The sequence below is a fragment of the Mobula birostris genome, chromosome 11, assembly GCF_030028105.1.
Source record: "Mobula birostris isolate sMobBir1 chromosome 11, sMobBir1.hap1, whole genome shotgun sequence".
In the NCBI taxonomy this organism is placed as follows: domain Eukaryota; kingdom Metazoa; phylum Chordata; class Chondrichthyes; order Myliobatiformes; family Myliobatidae; genus Mobula; species Mobula birostris.
In genome coordinates, this window is record NC_092380.1 from 82,897,302 (window position 1) to 82,916,438 (window position 19,137).

Genomic DNA, 19,137 nt, shown 5'->3' on the forward strand with positions numbered 1-19,137 from the left:
TGCCTCCACATTTCTCTGGGCAGTGGAGGAGGTCAAATGTAAGGAATTCAGAGTGAGAATGAGATGAAGGGCCGAAGTAACAAGCATTGAACATACATTTATAGAACCGAATAGGACTGACCGGCAAAATCTACATTTCCCCCTATGTAGATAAGTTCACATCATGAGCATCAAATGTATTACAAGTGAATCAATGCTTCATCTGGCAGGAGAAGGAAGGAGGTAAAAGACAAGGGTCCCATCTCTTCAATTTTACCATGAGAAGGATGGTGGTAATGGAAGTGGTTTGGATTACTAATTGGGATGAGTGTGCCAGTGGCACTATGTTGGGAGTGTCAGACATTATAGGCAATGATGCAGATAGTTTTTAAAAAAGAATGCTATACAAATGCATTGATATTTCAACCTTTAAAAACATTCATTTCTGGTTACTAAAAGTAATGATCAAAACTGTCAGGATCATGAAGTTGCATTTTGATGTATTACTTATTGAATGTTTAATACATTCTCCTGAGAGGCCTCACTTTTTGTATTCTAGCAGAAGTAAAATAAATGCAATACACTCAAATACAAAGCATATCTTTAGGGCTCAAGAGAGATGAGCAACTGTTTTCCATGATCTGTGAGGTATTGGCACTTCTTTCAATCTGTAAAAATACTGCTTAACTATATCACAGAGTGATGCATTTGATGTTTTGCTCCCACTCTAGCGACATTCCAAATGGGAATATCAGTCTGTGTGTTTCAAAAGTTGCTTACAAAGATCCTAGAATTGAATTTCAAGAAGTCATAGTGAGAGAACTGATGATAAAATATCTGTTTTGATTAATAATACCATTTTCTGTTGTTACCTGTACAATGTGGTATCACAGATTGACATTTGGTAAAATTTAGAAATTGTAAAGTTGCAGGCAATATATGGGGCTGTCTGCAAGCAAGGATATAATTTTATAGATGCTATGTATTAGATAAAGGAGTAAAATTATTAAATTAAAATAGAAATGCAAGAAATATGCAGTAGACTGGGTTGTATCTGTGGAGAGAGCAAAATTGAGTTAAGGTTGCAGTTGGCTGACATTTCATCAGAACTGGCCAGTTCTATCACACATTTGAGAGACCGGTTTCCCGAATTTGTCACATTTGGTATTAAATATGAAGTATTGCATAATGCTTCAATTGGAGATATGGTTCCACAAGCTTATGTGGGGCTTCACTGGGACAATTCAATGGCATTGAATGATTAGCAACATATTTCTAAGTTAGCATGACACATTACAGGAAACTTATGGTGGTTCCATGTTCCTGTTATCCTTATTCGCCCTAGCAGTAAAGGTCTCAGGTTTGGGAAGGACTATTATCATAACTTTGCAAGTAACTGCAATATCATAGATGGTGGAAAGGCATTAGGATTTGAGAAAACAAGTAACCTGTCACAGGATACCCAGCTGCAATCTATCATTATAATCACAATACTTGTAATTGTATTCCTGGTCAATAGAGACACTTATTATGTTGATGATTTGGGATTTGACAATAGCAATGCATAGAATTATCAAGGGTGGGTTGTAGACTTTCTCCTGTGATGTCCTAGGTCTGGGATGAAATTGAGCACATCAACAAGGAGTGCTGTCATAGTAAAGCAACATCCATCGTCATAGACTTCCATCATCCAAAACATGCTCTTTTCTCATCGTTGTCATGAGGGAGGAGGTACAGGAGCCTTAGGTCCCACCTCATCAGGTTCAGGAATGGTTATTACCCCTCAACCATCAGGCTCCTGAACCAGAGTGTATAACTTCACTCTCTTCCACACTGAATTGATTCCACAAACTATGGGCTCACTTTCAAGGACTCTACAACTTGTGTTCTCAATATTTATTATTTATTTATTAATGATTGTTATTATTATTTAGCTTTTTTTTGCCTTTTTCTTTTTTTGAATTTACACAATTTGTTGTCTTTTGCACGTTGGTTGTTTTTCAGTCTGTGTGTAGTTTTTCACTGATTCTATTGCTTCTTTGTATTTACTGTGAATGCCCAGAAGAAAATAAATCTCAGGGTAGACCGTTATGTATATACAGAGGCTTTCACAACTTGTACAGTATGGCAGGAACACTATATACAAAGCACCGGAAGTAAAAAGAACGGAAGTAACCCCCCCCCCCCCACAATTATCCTAATTAGTATTAACTTACTCTAAATAATGCTCACATTACAACACTTCTCCGCCTTTAAAATCCAACATTCCCCAAATGTAAAAACAAGGAAATAAAAAAACAGTGGTGTTATTAACTTGTGTACCCCTGAAAACTTATACTAGTAGCTCAGCAACAGTATATCAATACAAAACATTTGGAAAACGTGACGGATTCAACATTCAATCTAACAACAACAAAAAATCTGTCCCATCAAAGATTCAGTCTGTCAGGAGGTTTACGAGTGTGCTGTGATCTGAGCATTACCCCCGGTGACCCAGGAGGCACTGCTGGTGAGGGTGTTTTGGGTGGATCTGGTTTTGGGGGCATGAGAGGGGTCTGTGTGTCTGTGTGAGAATGTCCATCCTCCTCAGGGGACCCTGAATCCTCTGCCAGATTCTCACCCTCTGGCAAAGTCACTGGTGGACATGCTTCCACCATAGTCTATCTTACAAATGGAAACTCCATGGAACCGTCTGCCTCTGAGCCGATATCATGACACAAGTGCACATGGTCCTGATGTCTGCGGAAAACACACCCATCAGTCAGCTTAACAACATAGGAGATGGGACCACTCTGCTTAAGAATAATCCCAGGCAGCCATTGCTGATTGTTTCTCACATAGACATTGTCATCCTGTTTTAACTGTCCGTCTTGCGTATGTTGATCTTGTCCCTCCTTCTGCTTTTCCTGTTTTCTCATCACTTTTGCTTTCATGTCCGGGCACAGCAGGTCCAATCTTGACTTAGGCCTGCGCCCCATCAGCAACTCTGCTGGAAGGTGGGCAGTCGTAGTCTGTGGTGTGAGGAGGTATTTAAACAGGAAATGTGAAAGCCGAATGCTAAGAGAGTCTGCTGTCATCCACTACAGGCCTTTCTTCACTGTCTGAACAGCCTGCTCAGCCAAACCATTGGAGGCTGGGTGGAAAGGGGCTGTCTGAATGTGATGAATGCCATTCTGCTGCATGAACTCACTGAACAGCTCACTGGTGAACATTGGGCCATTACCAGTGACCAGAGTGTCAGGCAACCCGTGGACTGCAAACACTTGCCTGAGTTTGTCTATGGTTGAAGGGGCTGTGATGTTGCTCATGATGTGAGCTTTGATCCATTTAGAATGTGCATGTACCATTACAAGAAACATCTGCCCCATAAAAGGGCCAACAAAGTCCAAATGTAGCCTAGACCAGAGGTGGTCTGGCCACTCCCATGGATGCAAAGGAGCTGGTGGTGGCATATTCTGATTAGTCTGACATTGTGTGCATGATTTTACCTTGTTCTCCAGATCCTGATCCATTCTTGGCCACCAAACGTAGGATCTTGTAAGGCTTTTCATTCGAGACACTTCTGGGTGAGACTCATGAATTTCCTCCACAATCTGAGAACGGCCAGGGGAGGCACGATGACCCTCGCCCCCCAGAAAATGCAGCCATCCTGCAGACTGAGTTCTGTCTTGCATTTGGCATAAGGCCTCATTTCCTCTCCTTCCACAACACTGGGCCAACATTGTAAAAGAAAAGTCTTGACTTGGGACAGGACTGTGTCCCTCTCTGTCCACTGCTTGATCTGGGTCGCCTTTACAGTTGTCCCTGACAGCCTCTCCAGTGAAAACACAGTCTCTGGAAGCACATATGTAGCAACAAGTGTGTCAGGTAAAGGTAGTCGACTCAGTGCATCGGTGTTTGCATTATCCCCACCCGCTCTGTACGCTATTGTAGACTGGTAGGCTGACAATGTAAGAGCCCAACGCTGTATCCAGGCTGAGGCTAGTGGTGGGATGCATCTAGTCTCACTGAACAGGCTCATCAGTGGTTTATGGTCCCTATAAATTGTAAATACATGTCCATAAAGGTACTGATGAAAGCGTTTGACTGCAAAAACAATGGCCAGACCTTCTTTGTCTAGCTGTGAATATCCCTTCTCAGCAGCTGTCAGGGTACGTGAAGCAAAACCAATGGCTTCTCTGAACGGTCCTCCATTACATGTGAGAGAACTGCCCCGACTCCATAGGGCAAGGCATCACATGCAAGGGTGATCTCCTTGTCTGGGTCATAGTGAACAAACAGCTTCGCTGAGTGGAGGAGTTTTTTCACTTCCTTGAAGGCTTTCTCCTGCTCTTCACCCCACTGCCACTTAGTGTCATTGTGAAGCAGCTTATACAGTGGGGTCAAAACCCTTGAGAAGTCAGGAAGAAACTTGCCATAATAATTCACCATGCCCAAAAATGATCTGAGTTCCGTGATGGTCTTGGGGCTTGGGGCCTCCTTAATAGCTCTCACTTTGTCCTCCACAGGGAAAAGCCCCTCAGCTGTGATCTTTTGTCCCAGGTAAGTCACATTCGATGCCAGGAACACACATTTTCCTCATTTCAACCACAGCCCTGCGTCTGAGAGCCTCTTCAGCACCCGTTCTAAATTAGCCAGATGCTCCACCTCCGTAGCTCCCGTGATCAAAATATCATCAAGGTACACTGCTACATGTGGAATCCCCTGCAGCAAAGTGTCCATTGTCCTTTGGAAAATGGCATTGCTGGACGCCATTCCAAACTCCAGGCGATTGTACTTGATTAATCCCTTGTGCGTATTAATTGTGACGTACTCCTTTGAATCCTCGTCGAGCAGCAGCTGTTGATAGGCGTGGCTCATGTCCAGCTTTGTGAACAGCTTACCCCCTGACAGGGTCGCAAACAGGTCATCCACCCGTGGCAATGGGTACTCCTCCAGCCTAGAGACCTGATTCACCGTAAGCTTATAATCCCCACATATCCTCACCGTTTTGTCTGCCTTCAAAACTGGAACAATAGGAGCCGCCCACCTTGAAAACTGGACGGGCTCAATAATGCCCAGCCTCGGTAAACGTTCCAGCTCCTCCTCGACTTTGCCTTTCATGGCATAGGGCACCGACCTGGGCTTAAAAAAACATGGTGTAGCCTCAGGGTCGACATGGAGTTTCACTGTCACACCCTTCAGTGTTCCTAGCTCGTCCCTGAAAACGTCACTGTACCGCTGCAGAATATCCTCCGTCGCGTGTGCATACTTAATTTCATGCCAGTTTAGCCAGATTTTGGGAAGCCAATCACGACCCTAAAGACTGGGCCCCCTGCCCTTAGCTATCACTAGCCTGGCTTCAGCCTTCTGACCCCCGACTGAAATGTCCACATATAACACCCCAAAATGAGGTATGGGCTGCCCCGTATAGGTCCTAAGTTCGAGCTTTGGCGGTCTGATGGGAGGCAGGTTGGACCCCCATGTCTTCCTGTAGGTCTCCTCACTAATGACCGATGCAGTAGCCCCTGAATCAATCTCAAATTTAAAGACCTTTCCCCTGACAGTGACAGTGGCATAATATAGTTCAGGTGGTTCCTCATCTGTTTCCACTCCAAACATGTTGTAGGCAAACACTGCCTCTTCATCTGCTTTTTCCAGATGGTGTGTGGCTGCCTGAGCCTGTTGAGCTTTCCCCTGCCCAGGCTTAATCTTACCCTTTGAACTTCTGCACTTTTTAGCTAAATGTCCCTTTTTGCTACAAGCATGGCAGACAGTGTCTTTGAATTTGCAATCATTTGCATAGTGCGTCCCTCCACACCGGAAACATTCCACCGGCTTTGCCTGTTTACCAGTCTCCCTCCTGACTTGGTGCACTGCCGCCGACTGTGACCCCCCCCCCCCCCCCCCCATGTCCTTTCTGGATATCCTTGACATTATTAGCAGCCATCTCCATGCCTTGGGCAATCTCTAAGGCTTTCTTGAAAGTCAACGGTGGGGTTTCCCCTAACAGGCGGTGTTGTATACCGTCATTATTAATGCCGCATATCAATCTATCACAGAGCATATCTTCCAGCACTGCTCCAAAATCACAATGCTCCGACAGCTGCTGAAGTTCAGCCACAAAATTGGCCACAGACTGACCTAGCTTCCTGAAATGGCTGTGAAACTTACACCGTTGGACTATCACAGAAGGTTTCGGATTGTAGTGGTTCTCCACGAGCTTGACCAGTTCGTCATATGGAATATCCTCCAGTTCCGTGGTGTGGCTAAATTCCTTATTAGCTTGTAAGTCATTGCCCCACACACACTCAGGAGAATAGAGAGCTTCTCAGCCTCCTCAGTAATTCCATTAGCACAGAAAAAGTGTCCCAACCTTTCCTCATCCTCTGGCCAGTCCTCCGTTACTCCCACAAATTCAACAATAGTCCCAAACGTTGCCATCTGAACGTGAGGCCCCTTATTGGCTCTGCTGCTCCCGTTTGAAATGTTCCAACACGTCTACAAAACCAGTTTATCTCATCGCCAAAAATATGTGGTAACTTCTACTTTGAAAAAGGCACACTCAGCAACTTCATGCCCAAAGAAACAACTTTATCTTGAACGTCAAAACCATTATGAGGCTTTCACAACCCGTACAGCACGGCAGGAACACTATATACAAAGCACCGGAAGTAAAAAGAACAGAAGTAAACCCCCCCCCCCCATTATCCTAATTAGTATTAACTTACTTGTAATAATGCTCGCATTACAACACAAGGTATGACTCCAAGCATTGGAGTATACTCTTTTGATGTCCATTAACTCCAGTTTTAAAAAGGCAGTGATGTCACTCAGTTAAATGTTGCCTTGATGTCAAATTCAGTCACTTTCATCTCATTTTTGAATTCAGCTCTTTGGTGAAGAGTTTTGGAGGTGAGTGGCCCTGGCAAAATCTAAACAGAGCTTTGCTGAGGAAGTTCACAGTGGATAAGCACCACTATGCCACTTAGGCAACTATTGAAAGAAGATGGACTGGGTGATAATTGACTAGGTTATATTTGTTCTGAATTTTCTGAACAGAACATGCCTTGATAAATTTCCACATTGTGAAATTGATATAGGTGTTGTAACTGAGCCATAAAAGCTTAGCTAGAAGCAATGAAGTTCTGTAAACTGTGAAACATTGCAAACAGACATTGACCTATCCAATTGACTGACTATGAAAATTGTTAATCGTTTGTCTGTCTAGGGATCTAACCATAAATGGTCTCATAATTACAATTAATGTTTTGTAACCATTAACTGGTTTAATAAGCCAAAACCATTGCTGATAATATAAAATTGGTTATGTTGTTGATAATGAAGAGAAGATGGAATTGTACATGTTCTGAGTATGAGTTAGAACAAAGAACGTAGAACAGTACAGTTGTGTCTGCCCACCTAATTTCTTAATTTATCTAAATAATTACCTATTATCAACATTTCATTTCTCTAGAGAAGCTGTTTCTTCTTTTTTCTTTTCAAATCTTTTTATTGTATATATAGGAAAAATAACGAGTACATCGAAGTAACAACACTTACAGTGCCTCAAAAAAAACCATCATCTTAAAGATTGAAAACAAAATTTTGTGATAACAAAAAAAACCTACTGAGCAGAAAAGTGAGAAAAAAAAAGAAAACCTATTAGGTGTACAACCCCGGAGCCATGCGTCATACAAAAAGCTTCTAAAGATAAACATCAAACCGCCAGCAAGAAAAGAAAATATACTAAAAAAGTTTACAATTAGATGGTGGAAAAATTATATCAATTAACTCAAATGATAATAACGAGCAAATGAGCCCCATCTTTTCTCAAAATCAAATAAAGGTTCAAAGGTTCGGCTTCTAATTTTCTCCAAACTAAGACATAGCATCACTTGAGAGAACCATTGTGACAAAGTGGGAGCTGATGTATCCTTCCACTTCAACAAAATGGCCCTCCTAGCTATCAATGTAACAAATGCAATAACATGTTGTTCAGACAAAGAAATACCGTGAATATTTTGAGGAACTATTCCAAAAAGCACAGTTGATTTATTAGGTTGTAAATTAATTTTAAGTGCTTTAGAAATTGTTGAGAAAACCGACTTCCAGAACTGTTCCAATATAGAACAAGACCAAAACATATGTGTCAGTGTAGCTATCTCAGTTTTACATCTATCACTTCTATCTATCTCTTCTGTTTCTTCTATGTATCTAATTGTCCATGGAATTCTCCTCAGTGCCACTGAAGGTAAGATTATTGAGACAATTTCTCTGACGGTACTTTGGACCCTTGTCTCATGTATTTTGTTCTCTAGTTGTCTGTTGGAATATCATTCAGCCTTTAACATCAAAGAGGGTGAAACAAAGTGGCAAATCAAGTTCAGTTCAGTGAAGGTTGGGAAGCAAGGCTAAGGAAGTTGTATAAAATAAATAGTCAGATTTTGAGAACTGTTGATGAATGGAGGGATAGATTTCCACATATACGTTGGACAGATAGATAAGGTGGTTTAAGAAAACAAATGGATCCAGTGCTGGTAAATGGTTTTGTATAGTTGGGTAATTGGTGATTGACCTGGTTGCGTGGGCCAAAAGGTCTGTTTCTATACAGTATGACCCCATGACTCTTTACTTTATTGAAGATAGTTATCTCTCAACTATTAGTAGCAGCTTGGGCAACAGTATATTAAAAGTTATGCCTCATGGTACACTTAGCTCTTCAAAGTATTCTCACATTCACATCTTATACCCTTTAAAATGTGAAAGATATTCAAAAGGCAGGGACCCAGTAACACGCTGCTAGGGGCCTATTCATCTCTGAAGCCTTGCTGGACACCTTCAGAGTGCAAAGGGTGAATTCTAAAGGTCCACTGCATCAGGTAGGCCCATAATGGAGGGTGAATCCTGTTCGATTAGGCTCAATCTTACAGGAAGGATGTAAAGACACAAGATAATTCTTGGAAGTGATTTCAAGGCAAATGTCAGTGGCTGGAGATACTTACCAAGGAGAGGAGATTGGCGAGACTGGAACAGGCTGAGAAGTGATTTAATTGTGATGAATAAAACTCCCTGAGGCCTTGACAGGGTGTCCACCTATCATGGAGCAGAAGAGCTTGGAGAAAAGGGTTGAATGAGATTGGTAGATGTATTAGTGCCAGTTAATAGTGCTCACCAAAAGGATGGGCTTAGAGCTCACTGTCCAAAAGCATGGTAAGTGTAAGCATGTCCAACCGATATCAAAAGGATCTGCCGAGCTAAAATCTGAGCTGGAAAATCAAGTTTAATGTCAGAGGTATTTCTTTTAGTTAGCAAGGATATGCTAATTTAAATGATTTTTGATTTACTAAGTATTTTATCGAGGTATCAAAATGGAGAATAAACTTAGTTCAAATGTAACTTGCATTGTTCAGCAAGCTGCTTGGCACCATTCTCTCTTAGACCTTGACCAGGGACTTTTTTTGAACTATTTTGAAAACCTTTGATCTGGTGTTAAAGTACAGATGTTGGCTAATAACATAAATCACTATGTGATAAGGATTTTTTTTGTCTTTCTTTTCTTTACCAAACAGCTTCAATCTTGGTAGTGGGTTTAGATTTTTTTTATAATAAACTACTATAATTCAATTTAATTCATTTGTTTGATTATGAATATGGGGTACTGTGATTGCAATAGTATGATTTAAATATAGTGCATTCTGTACTATTCTATTTTTTGATTCATAATATGTATCCTCATGAATTCTGTATTCTTCTATATGAAATTTAATCCGAATATTGAAAGAGGCCTTGACCATATTTGATTATGGTTGGAGTAGTGTGTACTGCTTTTCTCACCCTGTGTCAAGATAGACATTGTCAAGCTGGAGAAAATGTAGAAGATATTTACAAGGATGGTTCCTGGACTAGAGAGCCTAAGTTATGGGGAATTATGGGGAGAAGTTAGCCATGCTGGATCTTTGTTTCCCAGAGCACAGGAAAATGAGGGGAGATCTCACAGAAGTTTAGAAAATTATGAGGGTATGGGTAAGTTCGATGTCATAGTCTTCCCTAGGTTTGGGAAGTCCAAAATTAGAGGGCACTTAAACAAGATAAATGGAGAGCTTTAAAGGAGACATGAAAGGTAACTTCTTTACATAGAAGGCAGTGAATACCTGAAATGAGCCACTAGACAAAGTTGTTAAAAGGAGGTACAATTGCAACATTTAAGAGGCATTTGAATCGTACATGGATGAGAGAGGTTTGGAGGATTAGAGGCCAAGCGCAACTGGGACTAGCAAGTAGGATGCTGTGATTGGCATGGACCAGTTTCTGTGCTGTATGACCCTATCTCTATGTGCCAGTGTCAGTCATTATTTCTGCTTCTATTCCGCTATAAAGTTAAAAAGAATTAGAATTGTTTATATAGTGTCTTATTTCATGGCTTGCTAATAAGGGGGACTGAAAAAGTAGCAAATATTAGGCAAACCTTCTTTCTACTGCCTATTAAAGACAGAGCATGGGGAGGGGAGACGAAAATTTTAAATAAAATATTTCCTCTGATAGTACTGAGATTTTGGAATTCTGTGAAATATCACATTTGATTTCTTTTGATTGTTAAAATATAACAAATACAGAAAGTTACAAATTAACACAGCATTTCATATCTTCTAGCGCACTTATGTAACATGCAAATAAATAGAAGTATGTAACTAATAATGGGTAATCAAATCTATTCTTTCACATGAACACTGATTGGCCTAATCTCAAATAATAATGAGGCAGCCTACAGAAAAGAAGTCATCACCCTGACACAGTGATGTCAAGAAAACAACCCCTCCCTCAATGTCGCAAAAACAACGGAGCTGGTTGTGGACTACAAGAGGAATGGAGACAGGCTAACCCCTATTGACATCAATGGATCTGGGCTTGCGAGGGTGAACGACTTCAAGTTCCTTGGCATACACTTCACTTGTGGTCTGTGCATACTGGTTGTGTAGTGTAAAAAGCACAACAGCGCCTCTTTCACCTCTGACAAGTGAAGAAGTTTGGTATGGGCCCCCAATTCCTAAAAAACTTTCTACAGGGGCACAATTGAGAGCATCCTGACTGGCTGCATCTGCCTGGTATGGGAACTGTACTTCCCTCAGTCGCAGGACTCTGCAGAGAGTGGTGCTGACAGCACAGTGCATCTGTAGATGTGAACTTCACACTATTGAGGACATTTACAAAGACAGGTGTGTAAAAAGGACCCGAAGGATCATTGGGGACCCAAGACACCCCAACCACAAACTGTTCCAGCTGCGACCATCTGGGAAGTGGTACCACAGCATCAAAGCCAGGACCAACAGCCTCCGGGACAGCTTCTTCCACCAGGCCATCAGACTGATTAACTCATACTGATACAATTGTATTTCTATATTATATTGACTGTTCTGTTGCATGTACTATTTATTATAAATTACTATAAATTGCACATTGCACATTTAGACGGAGATGTAATGTAAAGATTTTTACTTCTCGTATATATGAAGGATGTAAGTAATAAAGTCAGTTCAATTCGACAGGAACTCCTAGTGATCTTCACCATTTATAAACTGTGCCATGCACAAGGTCACTGGTAAGTAAAGAGGGGAGCGTGGAGATGTGAAACTGTATTTGCTTTAAACATGCAACATAAAGAAACATTATAATTGCATTTTATAGCAGATAATAATGCTCATTATCAGGATTTGCTATCACTAACCAATTTTTTAACATTTGAAATAGTAATTCACAGTAAACCCAACTTCTATGGCTCTTTAGTAGATAATAAGGAAAAATTAAATTCTGCTGTACAACTGAATGCTTCTACATCTCACAGCTGAATGCCGAATGTTTAAATAATAACATGGATTGATTGAAAGATCACGTGCAAAATGCCTAGTGTTGACACTGATAATCCAAATTATTTCACAATAATTTGATAATCCAAATTATTTCACAAGTGCTACAAGTAGCACAGTGGTTAGTTGAACACCATTACAGCACCAGCTACCTGTGTTCAATTCCTCTCTGTATGCAAGGAGTTTGTACATTCTCCTTGTGGCCTGTGGGTGTCCTCCGGTTGCTATGGTTTCCTCCCATATTCCAAAGATATTGGCAGGTTAATTCATCACAGGGGTGTATTTGGTCAGTGTGGGCTCATTGGGCTGGAAAGGCCTTTACTGTGCTGTATCTCTAAATAAACTGCATAAAAAGTTAAAACTATTGGAACTAATATTGGAGGTCCTGACCATTGTACTCAAAAGCAGTAATTTTAATTTGTGCAGTAATGCTGAGGATTTATAAGTTACTAGTCAGGCCGCACTGGGAGTATTGTCAACAGTTTTCGGCCCCATTTTTAAAAACGGATGTGTTGTCATTGGAGAGAGTCCAGAGAAGGTTCACGAGGGTGATTCCGGGAGCGAAGGGGTTGACATATAAGGAGTGTTGGGCAGCTTTGGGCCTGTACTCACTGGAATTTAGAAGAATGCATGGGAGGAGGGGCAGTGACCTCATTGAAACCTACCGAATGTTGAAAGGACGAGATAGGGTGGATGTGGAGAAGGTGTTTCCTATGATGGCAGTATCCAGAACTAGAGGGCACAGCCTCAAAATTGAGGGGCAACCTTTTAGAACAGAAGTAAGGAGGATTTTTTTAGCAGAGATTTGTGAATCTGTGGAATGCTCTGCCACAGACTGTGGTGGAGGCCAAGCCCATGGGTATATTTAAGGCAGAAGTTGATAGTTTCCTGATTGGTCAAAGCATCAAAGGATCTTGCGACAAGGCAGATGTATGGGGTTGAGTGGGATCTGGGATCAGCCACGATGGAATGGTGGAGCAAACTCAGAGGGCTGAATGACTTAATTCTGATCCTATGTCTTATGGTCTTATGGTCTAATAATGTAAAGGGGAGATATTGAAATAGCTTTCCAACATGTCAAACTAATTTTCCACTCCATTGACCTTAGTACTAAGGAAAATCTAGCATGATGCATATTGGGGAACTACAGTATTCGATACCATGGCCATCAATCACAGTTTAGCTTTGTGCGTATCAAGAAATATTAACACGATCCACACTGTGTGGCATTATATTATCCACCAATTCGCTGAATTGGATGATATTTTGTGACACACAGTGACATCGCAATCAAGTGATAATATTATTCAATATGATTGAAGCCTTATACCTTGGTGTGCTAACCAAATAGACAAAAGTAGATCTGTTAATAATAGAACCAGTTCCTGTTCTTCATCATTTCTATAATGATGGCAATCTTCTGTTATGCTGAGAATGCTATTGCCTGTTTCTGGGGTACGCTATTTATTCTGGCATTATGCTCTGCTGGGAGCCCGGTTCACAGCGCTTCGGCACGGCCGACTGCAGTATAATGGTTGTCCCAGCACAAGGTGTGTGAGTGGAAAGGCTTCGAGAGCCAAAGAAGTCCCTGTCCCAGGCTTTCTGGCTGTCAAAACTGTCATTAATAAATGGGAATATCTTTGGTAAGATGACAGTACTTATCAAAAGGTAGTGAGTAAAGTTGCGGGTACAGTTAAAAGTTAAAGCTGTGTTTAGCTGTTAGAATACAGACATCATATTTGTTTGCTGTATTTGATAGCATTTTGCATATAGTATTTGTTCAGTATTTGTGACATGTTACATGTAGCATTTGCATTGACGAGGGTGTTTAATCAGTCTTATTATATTTTTAGAGTTCTAGGTTGTGCTATTCTTTGAGTCTTGATGAGATTTAGTTCGTTGGTAAGGATTTAGGGCAACCTCAAAGAACAGAAGAGTCTGCTCCATAAGCTACATTTTCAAGACATATATTGAAAAGTTGGTTTCTTGTCTAGATGCAAACATTCCATGTTACTTAGGCGTATTTTCAGAACTTGAAACCTAGATACTTATTAGATACAAGTTTTTTTTTACTGTGGCAATTGAGATCAGCAGCAGGAAAAGTAATTTGACATTCACCAGACTTATCACTGACATACAGTTTGTATTGAAAGTTGTTATATTGTGGAAACTGGACAATGAAAGACATAGAAACCTCTAAGTTACAACAAATAAATAGTGCAAAAGAGGAATAGCGAAGTAGTGTTCATGGACTATTCAGAAATCTGATTGCGGAGGGAAAGGAGATGTTCATAAAACATTAAGTATGGGCCTTCAGGCTCCCAGACCTCCTCCGATCTCAATCAGGCTTTAGATGATCTGAGCAATGGGATCAACATACACGAAACAACCCCCCCCCCCTATGCCTTCACCATTGTTTTGGGAGATTTTAACCAGGCCATTCTGAAAAATCACTAATCAACCACCATCAACAGATCACTTACAATACCAGAGGAAACAACACACTGGACCATTGCTACACCACCATCAAGAATGCCTACCGTACTATTCCACGGCCTCACCTCGGGATGTCTGATCTCCTAGCTGTACTTCTACTCCCTGAGTATAGACAGAGACTGAAGACTGCAGCACCAGTACTGAGGACCAAGAATGTAGGGGCAAGGGAAGCACAGGAGCGCCGACAGGACTGCTTTGAATCGGTGGACTGGACTGTATTCAGGGATTCACCTTCGAACCTGGATCAGTATGCTGCAGTTCTTACCGACTTCATTAAAACCTGTGTGGATGAGTGTGCGCCCACAAAGACTTACCATATATTCCCAAACCAAAAGCCATGGATGAACTGGAGGTATGCAACCTGCTGAAAGCAAGATCTGAGGCATTCAGAAATGTTAGTCCTGATGAAGGGTCTCGGCCCGAAACGTCGACTGTACCTCTTCCTATAGATGCTGCCTGGCCTGCTGCATTCACCAGCATTTTTTATGTGTGTTGCTTGAATTTCCAGCATCTGCAGATTTCCTCATGTTCTGTGGCATTCAAGTCTGGCAACCCAGGCCTGTATCAGAAAGCCAGGTATGATTTGCGGAGGGTTATTTCAAGGGCGAAGAGACAATTTCGAACAAGGTTGGAGGTGACACCGGATGCACGGCAACTCTGACAGGGTCTGCAAGACATTACCTCCTACAAAGCGAAACCCAATAGCATGAATGGCAGCGATACTTCACTGCCAGATTAACTCAACACCTTCAATGCACACTTTGAAAGGGAGAACACACTACAGCTGTGAAGATCCCTGCTGCACAGGATGATCCTATGATCTCTGTCTCAGAAGCCGATGTTAGGCTGTCTTTAAAGAGAGTGAACCCTTGCAAGGTGGAAGGTCCTGATGGAGTACTTGGTAAGGCTCTTAAAACCTGTGCCAACCAACTAACGGGAGTATTCAAGGACATTTTCAACTTCTCACTGCTATGGGCTTAAGTTCCCACTTGCTTCAAAAAGGCAACCATTATACCAGTGCCTAAGAAGAATAATATGGGCTGCCTTAATGACTATCACCTGGTAGCACTCACATCGACAGTGATGAAATGCTTTGAGAGGTTGGTCATGACTAGACTGAACTCCTGCCTCAGCAAGGACCTGGACGCATTGCATTTTGCCTATCACCACAATAGGTTAATGGCAGGTGCAATCTCAATGGCTCTCCACACAGCTTTAGACCACCTGGACAACACAAACACCTATGTCAGGATGCTGTTCATTGACTATAGCTCAGCATTTAATACCATCATTCCCACAATCCTGATTGAGAGGTTGCAGAACCTGGGCCTCTGTACCTCTCTCTGCAATTGGATCCATGACTTCCTAACCGGAAGACCACAGTCTGTGCGGATTGGTGATGACATATCCTCCTCACTGATTATCAACACTGGCACACCTCAGGGGTGTGTGCTTAGCCCACTGCTCTACTCTCTATACACATGACTGTGTGGCTAGGCATAGCTCAAGTACCATCTATTAATTTGCTGACGATACAAACATTGTTGGTAAAATCTTAGGTAGTGAGGAGAGGGCGTACAGGAGTAAGATATGCTAACTAGTGGAGTGGTGCTGCAGCAACAACCTGGCACTCAACGTCAGTAAGACAAAAGAGCTGATTGTGGACTTCAGGAAAGGTAAGATGAAGGAGCACATACCAATCCTCATAGAGGGATCAGAAGTGGAGAGAGTGAGCAGCTTCAAGTTCCTGAGTGTCAAGATCTCTGAGGATCTAACCTGGTCCCAACATATTGATGTAGTTAAAAAGAACCGAGACAGCGGCTATACTTTATTAGGAATTTGAAGAGATTTGGCATGTCAGCAAATACATACAAAAACTTCTATAGTTGTACTGTGGAGAGCATTGTGACAGGCTGCATCATTGTCTGGTATGGAGGGGCCACTGCACAGGATCGAAAGAAGCTACAGAATTCTGTAAATCTAGTCAGCTCCATCTTGAGCACTAGCCTACAAAGTACCCAGGACGTCTTCAGGGAGTGGTGTCTCAGAAAGGCAGCTCCATTATTAAGGACCTCCAGCACCCAAGGCATGCCCTTTTCTTACTGTTACCATCAGGTAGGAGGTACAGAAGCCTGAAGGCACACACTCAGCGATTCAGGAACAGCTTCTTCCCCTCTGCCATCCAATTCCTAAATGGACATTGAACCTTTGGACACTACCTCACTTTTTTAAATATACAGTATTTCTGTTTTTGCACTTTTTAAAAAATCTATTCAATATACGTAATTGATTTACTTGTTTACTTATTATCATTATTTTATTTATTTTTTTCTCTCTGCTAGATTATGTATTACATTGAACTGCCGCTGCTAAGTTAACAAATTTCACGTCACATGCCGGCAATAAAAAACCTGATTCTGATGATGGTAGTAATGAGAAGAAGGCATGTCCTGGGTGGTGAGGATCCTTCATGTTGTCTTCCTGAAGCACCACCTTTTGAGGAAGTCCTTGATTGTGGAGAAGGTTGTGACTTTGATGGAACTGGCTGAATCTATAACCCTCTCTGCAGATCCTGTACATTGGAGCATTCATACCAGGCAGTGATGCAACCAGTGAGAATGCTCTCCACTTTTCAACTGTAGAAATTTGTTAGTCTTTGGTGACATTCCAAATCTCCTCAAATCTCCTCTACTTCTTTAGAAGTAGAGCCACTGGTGAGCCTTCTTTGTGATTTCATCAATACGTTGGGCCCAGGATAAATCTTCTGAGTTGTTGATGTCCAGGAACTTGATGCTGTTCAGCCGTTCCACCATCCAAACCTTGCCATGCCCTGACACCTTGTGAGGGTTCACCCTCTGAAGGATGTTTTGATGTCTGCCTCTGAGACAGAGATCACATACTCATCTCCCAGGTCTTGATGAAATTGGTGATGACTTTGGCATATTCATTCAGACTTAAAGATGAATCCATGAATATGGTCCAGTGCACCGATTCAAAGCAATTCTGTAAGTGCTCCTCTGCCTTCCTTGACTATTACTTTGTGGTCCTCACCAGTGGTGCTGCAGTCTTCAGTCTCCGCCTGTAGGCCAGGAGTAGACATACAGGCAAGGTGATCAGACTTGCCAAAGTGTGGGCTTGGGATGGCACTATAAGTGTCTTTGATGGTTGTGTGGTAACAGTGACCAAGTGTGGTGGTTCCTCTGGCTCCCCAGATGACATGTTTCTGGCAGTTTAGCAAAATATTCTTCTAGCTGGTCTGGTTAAAGTCCCCTGCTATGACCAGGAAGGCATCAGGATGTGCTGTCTCATGACCGTTGAACATGCTGCTCAGCTTCTCTAGTGCCAGCTTGTTGTTTGCCAGTGACAGAATGTATACTGTGTCCAGAACTATGGCAGTAAATGGAATGCAAGATACTTGACCATCAGATGTTCTAGGATGGCGAGCAATACTGAGACAGATCTGCCACATTTGTGGACCATGATGACTTAATTATGAAGAAAATTCTGTCACCTCTGCCTTTACCTGATGCCTCTGTCCACTCCATAGGTTGGAAGATGAAATAGTTGCACTGGAGTGCTGTGTCCAGAGTTCTCTGGAGCCATGTCTCTGTGAAGCAGCGCACACACAGTTCCTGATGCCCCTCTAACATTGCAGCCTTGCTCTGAGTCCAACAGTTTTATTTCCAGGAACTTGAGAAAGTCTGCAGATGTTGGAAATCCAAAGCAACACATACTAAATAATGAAGGAATTCAGCTGGTCTGGCAGAATCTATGGAAATGAATATAGTCGATGTTTTGGGCTGAGACCCTTCTTTTGGTTTCAACCTGAAACGTCAATTATCTATTCATTTCCATGGATGCTGTCTGACCTGCTGAGTTCCTCCAGCATTTTGTGTGTGTGTTTTTTTTTTCCCAGAGACTGTACATTAGCCAGTGAGGTAGTAATGAGCGGAGTAGTGGGCTTAGGTCCCTGCATTTCAAGTTTACCTACAGCCTGGCCTGGCAGCCATGTTTCCCAAGACAGTGGCGACATTCCCTGAGGCACCAACTGCTGCACTTGCTCCCTGGATGGGCAGCAGTTCTGAAGATAGATTTTTAAAAAAAAAATCACTTGGAACCATGTTACTACCTACAGATTTCGGCTGTAGCAGTTGTGAATGGAAATATTCGATAATTCTCTTGGGAGCTGCCCACAAAAAGTTGCCACTTGCTGTTACCATTTTCCTGCTGAACACAGGTTTCCAAAATGTTTCAAGAACTGCGAACCAATACTTTCATTTACAATGTCAAGCAGAACAATTCGTCAATGATAAGACTGAAAGACAATAAAGAAGCAACTGTTTAATGAAAGTGTCACAGCTGCCCAGCAGGTAATACCGCTGTCTCATTTCTCAGCTCCAGTGCTGTCTGTGTGGAATTTCCACATCGCCCTGGTGATTTCAGATTTCCTCCCATATGCAGGAGAGGTGCTGCTAGGTAAATGGGGATTGTTTATAGTGTAAGCTGGTAGTAGGAGGATTAGAAGGTTCTTAATGAACTTGTTAAGGATATAGGCTACAGGGAAATAGATTTGATGGGACTCAATGGGCTGATTGGATGTCTTGTATATTATGTATAAAAATGTGAATGTGGCAATAGTTATAAATTTACTTATTTTCAAAATTTTATTTATGGAGATACAGCACATGGATAGGTCTTTCCAGCCATTTGAACTGTGCCACCCAGTAATTCTCAGATCTAATCTTAGCTTGATCACAGGAAAACTTACAATAACCAATTAATCTACAAACCGGTATCTCTTTGGACTGTGGGAAGAAAC